The 10,172-nt window shown below is 36.3% G+C and overlaps 1 non-coding gene across 1 annotated transcript; it reads right to left on the reverse strand.

Annotated features, from left to right (window-relative positions):
- Window positions 1-9,663: 9,663 nt before the first annotated feature.
- LOC120139378 lies at window positions 9,664-9,770 on the reverse strand. Its single transcript, XR_005517631.1, has one exon. It is a non-coding gene; the product is annotated as a small nucleolar RNA R71 (small nucleolar RNA).
- Between the last annotated feature and the right edge of the window lie 402 nt (window positions 9,771-10,172).

Here is a 10,172-nt window from a genome sequence, read left to right on the forward strand (position 1 = left end):
TCAAATCATTTGATCGACGCATTATTTGAATAAGTATGGCTCATCCCAGAAGTATAACTTGGCATTATGCTTGAACTTCTTCCTGCCCTGGCTGTTCAATTCATAAGGCAAAATACCACTAACAAGAAAATTTACAATGTCAGCTTACCATAGAATTGTCGTGGCATATAAAATTTACTCATCAGGGAATTCTTATTGAATATCTAAAATGTCATGGCATGTGGAATTGTTCTCTAGCCTAGATAAATGATCTGTAACCTGGTTCTCAATACATTTCCTATATATTACATCTAATTCAAATGCAAATACCACGACAAGTACTTCTTTCTCTAGCATAGATAAATGATCTGCAACCTGGTTCTCTAGCCTATATATTTTATAACTGAGTGATCAGTGTGAACAATTACTTTGATGCCTATCAAGTATGACCTAAACTTGTCAAATAAAAATACCACGGCAAGTACTTCTTTCTCAGTGGTAGTATAATTCAGTTGTGCTTCATTCAAGGTACGACTAGCATAATATATAACATGGAAAATTTTACCTCTGTATTGCCCAAGCACAGCTCCCACGACAAAATTGCTTGCATCACACATCAACTCGAATAGTTATGTCCAATCGGGGTGAACCATAATATGTATAGAGATAAGCCTTTGTTTCAGCTCGATGAATGCGCCATGGTAATTTTTATTGAACACAAAGGGCTGATTTTGTTGAAGCAGGAAGCATAAGGGTTTGGATATCGTGGAGAAGTTCTTGATGAATATTTTATAAAACCAAAAATGTCCAAGGAAACTCCTAATGTCCTTTACAGAAGTTGGTGGGGGTAGCTTCTCGATCACCTCGATTTTAGCTTTGTCCACTTCAATGCCTTTTTGAGATATTTTATGGCCTAGAACAATGCCTTCGGTCACCATGAAGTGACATTTTTCCCAATTCAGCATGAGATCGGCCTCCTCATAATGCTTGAGTACCTTTTCTAGATTACCGAGGCATTTCTCAAAGTCATATCCAGAAACGGAGAAGTCATCCATAAAGATTTCTAGAAAATCCTCAACCATGTAAGAAAATATGGCTTGCATGTAGCGCTGAAATGTTGTCGGGGCATTACAGAGTCGAAAAGGCATCATCCGGAAAGCATAAGTGCCATAGGGACACGTGAACATAGTTTTCTCTTGGTCCTCTGGTGCGATGGCAATTTGATTATACCTCGAGTATCTGTCCAAGAAATAATAATATGCCTTACTAGCCAATCAATTCAGCATTTGATCAATGAAAGGCAAAGAGAAGTGGTCCCTCTTGGTGGCCTTGTTTAGTTTGCGGTAGTCCATAAATATCCGCCACCTGGTGACAGTGCGTGTTGGTAACAACTCATTGTGTTCACTTCTCACCACGGTCGTGTATCCCTTCTTTGGCACACATTGGAAGGGACTCACCCAATAACAATCAGAGATGGGGTAAATCACTCCAGTATCAATCATTTTGAGAATTTCTTTCATCACGACTTGCTTCATGATTGAATTTAATATTCTTTGTGATTCTATGGATTTTCCATGGCATTCATCCAGCAGGATTTTGCGCATGCAAATAGTGGGACTTATTCCCTTCAGATCCATCATAGTTCATCTTAACGCTCTCTTGTACTGTGACAAAACTCTTAACAAACTGCATTCTTGGTTAGGTGTAAGGGCAGAGGAAATAATAACAGGTAAAGTTTCATTACTACCCAGATAAGCATACTTAAGATGATGTGGAAAATTCTTTAACTCTAGGGTAGGTGCCTACTGTAATGAGGGCTTAGGAGGAACAAACTCTTCGAAATCAAGAGGTTCAAAACGCGTACCTGGGCTAGCTATGAGAAAGCTAGCCTGATGCTCCTCTAAAGAAAAATCATTGGGTTATTCGGTATTTTGTTCTTCAAAGAGCCTCTCATCATTTTCCAGCTGAATGAAATTATCATGGTAAAATTTATATGCTTCTCTTGCTATCAATGTATCTACTTCAAAAATGCTACAGCATTCTTCAGACTCATCCATGTACTTGAGAGTATGAAAGACATTAACTGTGACACATTGGTCGGCCACTCTCATGGTAAGCTCACCCTTCTCGCAGTCTATTAGAATACGTCCTATAGCTAGGAAGGGTCTCCCCAAGATTATGGGTGCTATGTGTCACAGACTTACCTTTTCAACTAGATTTCCAATCCGTGCGGCACCTGAAAAGGGACTTTTCCCAAATCAAGTTAGCCTCAATCATTGATGATCTGTCCAAAAAATAGCCACATGATCCTTAGGATTATTGCCACAATAGATTTTCCCAAGCCAAGGTTAAAGATCGTGGGGCATAACAGATGCACACCCCCGACCTCACATTTCTTATTGCAAAAAAATAGTTGATTATTAAAAAGCATCGAATTACATTGCCATACTCACCCCATACCATCGATTAGGCTGTAGGGGCAGCCCTCGATGGTGTGTCTACACACATACCTTTACCTGTGGAGCAACCCAAACTCTACCGGCTACCCACCCCTACATATATGCGAAAACAAAATAACATAAATGCTACCTATAGACATTAAAACGCTCGAACTGGGGACTATATATCCTACCCCACCTTCTCAAGCTAAACATTGAAATGCTTGAAAAGAGGACAAGCTTATTATACCCTGCTAATATGCCTTATACATGGTTGGCCTTGGCGTACCTATCTGGTTGTGGCCACATAAGAAAGGGACGACCATGACATTCTACCCCACCCAATTAGTCGATGTCCTCATCGAAGAGTACTTCTCGAACCTTTCACTTTTGACATTGAGTTAAGGACTTCTCTCATGGTGAAATTTTCCTTCCAAACTTTGGCAACAAGGTTGTCAGCACTACACACGAGCTCTCTCCCAACAGCATTAAACAACTTGTAGAAGGCATCGAAATAACTCATGCTGACATTATAAAATTGATACCTAAGAGAACATCAAAATCATCTATCGGAGATATGGTAAAGTCAACTTCCTCCTCCCATGTGTCTTCTGGTTATACACCAAGAAAAACCTGAAAACAAAAAGGAAAATAAAAAGTAAAACTATATATATAAAGAAAAATAAACAAGTAAAATAAAAATGCTATGAAAAAACTAATTAACTTCCAATTGCCAATTCCCGACAACGACGCCAAAAACTTGTACGTGAATTTTGACTACTAAATATGGTCGCGAAATATGTGCAAATATACACAATCGAACAAGTAATACAGTGATGAGTGAGTATCATATCCACAGGGATTAGAGGAAATTTATAAGCTTAATCATAACAACTTACTATTTCGTCTAAGTATAATTAGTGTTATATTTACAAATGAGAATGTTGTGGCAAGATGAAATGGATGTGATGGAAATGGAATTATGGTAATATGGTAGCAAATGCAGATGTTGTGACAAAATGGATGGAAATGTCATGGTAAATTGTATTGTGTTCAGTGTAGTCAAATGAGAATGTAAAGGCAAAATAAAATGTAAACACTGGATTTGATTATTAGGATTTTAGACTCCTCACACAACAAGCTACCATAGGAATGAATTATAAGAGTCACTTAGGAAATTTAAGTCTACTTCTCATAATGGTCTTACTTCTATGCCTTAAATGCCCGGCAGAGTTTAATAAGTGTGCCCTATTCTTTCTCTAGTCAAGGGAATCGATAGGATCAAGATGCCATTGAAAACATATTGGCGTTAGCAAGTGCATGGATCCTATATGTCCAATAAAAGGATATGTCAAGGCAATACCTTTTAGCGGCAACACTAACGTCTAACCTCTTGATCAAGTACTACTCATTTTAGTCGATTGAAATCCTAGCCTTATGACTAAGGTTGGATTAGGCCTAGTTACTACCTAGAACCCCTTGTTTATGTGGATCCTTCTTAGTTTCTCTCGAACACAAAGAACGTGCTACTTATCCATTCTCTCAAACACTAAGTAATCTCCTAAGGAATATCTACTCTCATAGCTCCTACAACCCTAAGGCATTAAACATCATTAACAAAACAAACAACAGTATATCAAAGCAACCATCCATTATAGTAAAACTTAAATATCCAAAGTGAACTCCCACCAAATAAGACTAGTTCATGGTGGGGTTCGAATGTTTCAAGTAACAAGGAAAAAAGGTAATTTGTTCCGTATAACCCAAATGATATAAAAAGAAAAAATAGCAAAATGAATGAGAAAAACCCTTCGATTTGCACTGTCGGAGCTCCCCTCGGCCACCACGAACTGCCTCAGCTCACTAGCTCCTCTCGGACGCCTAGCTCGCCACTCCCTCTAGCTTTTTAATGGAGGAATGCCACGGAAAATAAGATTGACGGAAAAAAGAAAGACTTTTTTCTCTCTGAATTTCTAGCTCAAGGCGGCGTATGCAAAAGTCTCTTCTCATTGTGGATTCATCTCCTATTTATAGGGGGAATAAACCTATGAATTTGTGTTAAAATTCTTAAAATACCCCGAATATGTTTCCTTCACATGAGGGGGTGGCAGCTATGGCAGTGGTCCCTTCAAGGCAGCCGGGCGTGGACCAGACATGAACTACTTGCAGATGGGCGTGGTCCAGGCAGAATCAGCTGCAGTTGGGCATGGTCCCGACAATATCAGGTGTCCCAGGTGACGGATGCCTTCTTTCGGGTGACTGGTGGTAGAGGGAACATAAAGATAAGGACAATTGGTTCTGAAAAATATCTTCTTTCATCTTATTCGCTTTCGAAATACCATCCGATTCGGGGTTTGCATTCTTCTCAATAGTCTCATCATGTCACATCGCTTCCCATTTTCTTATCATTTCTCCCAAATCCTGCATATCATCAAACAAACACCTTCCCCATAACAGAGCACCATTTACAAAATAAAATACCGTGACAAAATATTTTTCCACCACATGCAACTATATGCTCTTAAATGTATCTATATGATCCTATATGGGCTTTTAGATAGTCAATAACATAAGTGAAAAGGCCCTAAATATGTCATTTTTACGTAGTTATCATGAATCTATATGCAATTAAATAAACTTTAAATCAAATAATAACCTAAGTAAAATGGTACGAATATACCATTTTTATAGGGTTAACATACCCCAACACTTAAGATGTTGTTATTCCTTAAGAAATGAGAAGTAGTTAATAGTGAAAATGCTATGGTATAGTTTAACACAAAGACATGTAATGGCAAAGTTTCAGTCCTCAGAAATATTGCCTTAAATATACTTGACATATCAAGATTTTAAGAACTTTTCCATAGGAATAGGTTCTTTGTATGTATGTGTATAATTGCATCCAATCTATGCTTAACAAAGTTAGAAAATTCTAATCAAGTTCTCTGTTCTACCTTAGTAACTGTTTAACCTTTAAGCACATGTTTACTCCCATTACCTTAACAATTTTTTTCACTGCTATGAGGGGAGTCAGCTCATCACACCTATTGTCCTAAACTTGAAAATGAAGTGGAGAAAACACCTTATCCCCTATCCTATTAGGTACAGTCATCTCGTGACTAATTTCATTCACTCATATGCTATTTTTTCCATTTATTCAAGGGGTTTTTCAGGCAAAAACAATGCAAAGCGGAGTGTTCCTCTACAATTTATGCTTTAGCATTTTTTAATGATTCAAAATATTCAATAAGCATAAAGGAGTTTAATTTAAGCTTTTTACACTTTCATTTATCATTCACGTTCATTAATATCAATTCATACTAAGGCATGCAAGAGTTCTTCATAAAAAAATTCTAAAACTTTTAATGTAACACCCCAAAATTTGGGTTAGTAGTTTTAGGTTTAACTGAGAGATAAGTGGACATCGTAAAATTCATAAGTAAAGCCGTTGGGCTAAATTGGGTCTGGTTTAGGCCTAATTTACCATAAAAAGAGGATTTTAAATTGTAGAAAAAATAAGGAATGATTGATTTTGTAATTTCCCTATTTTACAAAGATGAGGGCTTTATATCTCATCATATTTCTCTTATCTTCATTTTTCTTCTTCATTTCTTCATCCTTCATATTTTCTAAGTAGCCATAGCTCCAATGTAAGGTCTTAAACCTTTTTCTTATTTCATTTTCATTCTTAATATCCCTTGCAACATAGTTTAAAGAATCAAAGTCTTGGTTTAATCATAGCTAAAGTAAAGTGGGGGGTTTTATCCAAATCACCAAGGAAAGGAGTGTAGCTAAGCAATAAGCTAAATTTTGGGATTCAAACACAAGGTAGTGTATTTTTAATCCTTTGTGGTGTCATGATTTCCATAAAACATAATGCTTGTTGAAGATTTGAGTAATTGGGTATATTAGGGTTTATCTTTGGTTCTTACCATGGATGATTTTTTGTTAAAAAAATAGTGTTATATAGTGCTATATGACCCTAAATAACCTCCATAAGCTTTATTAAATATTTGGGGACCTTGGGAAAGTTTTGAGAGTGATTTACAGAGCTTTCTCGTAATAAACAGGGCAATCTATTACAGAGGTTTCGAAACCCCCTAAGGTGATTTCAAAACCTCTACCCAAAATGTCTAAAAAGGCCTAAAATGTTTCCAGAAGGCCCTAGACCCATAATATGTTCATAAATGGGATCAAATATGTGAAAAACACTAGAATAAGTACTAAAGAAGGTATTTAAAAATGGGTTACAATTGATGCAACCATATTATGTGTAATACGCCAAGATATCTTCAGTCAAGTATGCATATGGATAGTTGAGAACGTGGATCATTGTTGAGGAAGTACATACAAATAGTACAAAGAATGAGTCTGAATCAGTAATAGTGAAAAGCATGAGCTTTAAGAATATCAGTGAACCCGAAAAGTGTAAGTCATCCCTTTTAGTTCAAGGGGTATTGAAGGGAAGTACGATAAAAGCGTCACTACTCAGAGTTGAACCCAAGTCAGGTGTCGGGTTAGAAAATAGTACAACCAGTGATCAGCAAACTTAGTGATTATCATTGAATCAGGATTGCGTAGAGACTTCTCTTGAGTCAAAGTAACTAAAGTGTCCTTAAGTAAAGAGAGAGTTGTATATCTACTAGTGAGAGGATAACCTCTCTTTAGAAATTCCAGTTATTGTAGGGTAAAGTCAGGTTACCATAGTTTCCCTAATAGGGCATTGCCAGTGAACGAGACACTTTAAGTGCTAACTAGGGTGCAAGGCCCAAACATTCACGAAGAGTGGGTTAGCGGTGTCAGTGTTATGCGGCCCTTGGGATTTATGTGGGCATGGGTAGTAATGATTATGAATAGCCTTAAAGGCATAAGATACTAAAATTTTGTTAAGCTTTTTCATAATATTCTATGAGAGAGAACAATCGAAATACTAGGTAGTGAATGAGCATTCTCACCTACTTGTATTGTAAATGATAATAAAGATAAGATAATAATAAAATATGTGTGGTAACCATAAGAACCTTATGATTTAAGATTCCAAAAGACTTATGCCAATGTTGCTGCTCGATAAATAATAACGACACTCGAGCTACTTTTATGCATGACGATAGTCTAAAGTATATATATGTGAAATATCCAGTTATATGCCAGTAATACTAAAGCACTTTAGAATCAGTGTGAATGCACTTTCGTATCAATTCTGAGGCACTTTAGCACCAGTGCTAAGGTATTTGCATGTATTGATGGCAATGCTAATAAATATATGTATATTTGATGTTTGGTTATGTATCATGCTTATTACATTTTTGTCATTTTGATATTGCTGTTAGAGACCCAATATTTGTAAACTCATGGCAAGGCTCTTAGTAGAAGACTTAGGGAAGCATGAGACTCAGAATATAGCGATAGAACTATCGAACCCTAAGTAGGTAGCACGTAATTCAAGTTATGCATATCCCTACTAATAACTCACCAAAAGAGTTATCTTTAGTAGACTTTTTCACCTAGGTTTAGTTTGAACTTAAGCATATTTAAGAGCATTTTATGATCACAATTACTCAATTTTACATACTTTGCATGATAGGAGCATCGTAGGTTGTTAAGGGCTAAAATTATTTTTATTGCTGACAACTGTTGCACTAATGCTACATCATTGAAGGAAATGTTGATCGAATGTTGTAGCAGTCGTCCAAGCTCAAGATGGTTATGAGAAACTTTTGGATTGGGACAGCTGGCTTGGGTAGTTGTCATGTGGCTAGATAATACCTGAAATGTGAACATTTCCTATTGGGCGATGAAATTCTCATCTAAGCTATAAAAGCAACATACTTGGGTGCAAAAAGTGTGACGATTGTGAAAGATCCAAAGTAACATTTTCCACATTAAATCTTTCCAAGCCATGTAAGCCTAAGTATTTTTCCATGGATTGCTACAACACGAAAGAAACTTTCCAAGGAGCTTCAGTGGTCAACAGATCACCACTCAATGTCTTCTATTGAGAGAGGGAGTGATTGAATGTTTAAATTATTGTTTGATTTTTATTATGAACTTCTTTATTTTGTGTTTACTTGGATACTTAGTTTATGGTCTTTGAACTTCATGATTGTTAAAAGAAATATTTACAATTAGATATATAGCATTTTTGTTTTAATCTAGAAATAGCTTTATTCGAATTGCTATATATGTTTATGAGCATTGGTTTTTCTGAGTAGCATGGGTATACTGAAAAATGTGCAGCCAATTGATTTGTATTGTAAATAGTTTGAACCTTTAATTGATGAAAGTTATTAAAGTATTTTAAATGGTTTTAATCAATGTTAATCAATATTAAATCCTTTGATTCGATAGTTGACCAATTGTTTTATGAAATGTTGCAGCATGAACTAGTGTTTTTCGTTATTGATTTTATTACTTTATTTCTAGCATCCCGTGATTTTTGGTAAATCATATTGTTAAAAACTCTAATGATAACAATTTTCTCCCTGTGGGTTCAACAGTTGAAACTCTCATAGTTTCAACTTTATTTCTTGATATGTGACACGTGCACTTGCGTTGAATGTTGTATCAATTTCGTAACATCAAGTTTTTGCACCATTGCAGGGGAGCATTGGTTTCATTTAGAGTTCTTTTAATTTTGTTTATTTGTTTTTTTCTTTTGTATGTATTCTTAGTTTCTCTTTTTACTAGTGTATGCCCTGAGGCGATGATGATTTAGAGTCGTTTGATCTAAAGATTGAAAGAACATTTCAGAGACGCCGACGTGAAGCTGTTATGGTTGGATGAGATAATTATATTTTACGCCATTACAGAATGGAGAAAATGATGAGTTTCCAGTTGGCATCGGAACTAGACAACCATATCAGAATGTAGATGATAGTAAAGGGCATATTCGTGAGTATGTGGTGCCGAAATTAGATGATTGCATCCGGGTAATGTGATGCCAGTTATTAATGTTGGGAATTTCAAATTAACGCCGATTATGTTCCAAATTCTACAATCTATGGGACAATATGGAGATTATATTGTCGAAGACCCTAGAGCCTATTTGAGGGCTTTTATAGAGGTTTCCGATTCTTTTATTGAGTAAGGTGTTCCGGATGAGGCACTGAAGCTGAAGCTATTTCTTTATTCATTGCGTGAAAAAGCACAAATTTGGTTGAGTTCACTACCACCAGGTGCTATAGCATCCTGGAATAAATTAGCGTAGAAGTTCTTGTTGCGATTTAACCCACTGAATATGAATGCTAAGCTTCGAAACGATTTAACTTAATTCAAGCAGATGGACGATGAAAGCTTGCTTGAAGCATGGGAAAGATTTAAAGATTTGATGTGAACGTGTCCTATGCATGGATTCCCACACTTGACTTAAATGGAGATGTTTTATAATAGGTTAAATATTCGCACTCAAATGGTTTTGATGCCTCAGTAAAGCATCCTAATACGAGCAATATGTTTGGTCGACATGGTACTGCAGTAGTAGACTTTGAAGCTTTCAACTTTATGGCATCTAAGATTTCAGCATTGACTGAAATGGTAATGCTTTTGGAAAAAGTCGCATCATCACTTTATCCAAATTTCATGAATCCCTCCCAATCTTGTACTTGGAATGATAGTCAACAATCCAAATTTCAATCATCAACAGAAGTCAACAATCCATCATATCAGCTGCAACATTATACACAACATAATCAAATGCCACAGCCACAGACACATAAATTTGTTGATCAACAATAGCGAAGGCAGAATTACCAAAGC

Source organism: Hibiscus syriacus, unplaced genomic scaffold (genome assembly GCF_006381635.1).
Source record: "Hibiscus syriacus cultivar Baekdansim isolate YM2019G1 unplaced genomic scaffold, ASM638163v2 tig00110744_pilon, whole genome shotgun sequence".
NCBI lineage: Eukaryota > Viridiplantae > Streptophyta > Magnoliopsida > Malvales > Malvaceae > Hibiscus > Hibiscus syriacus.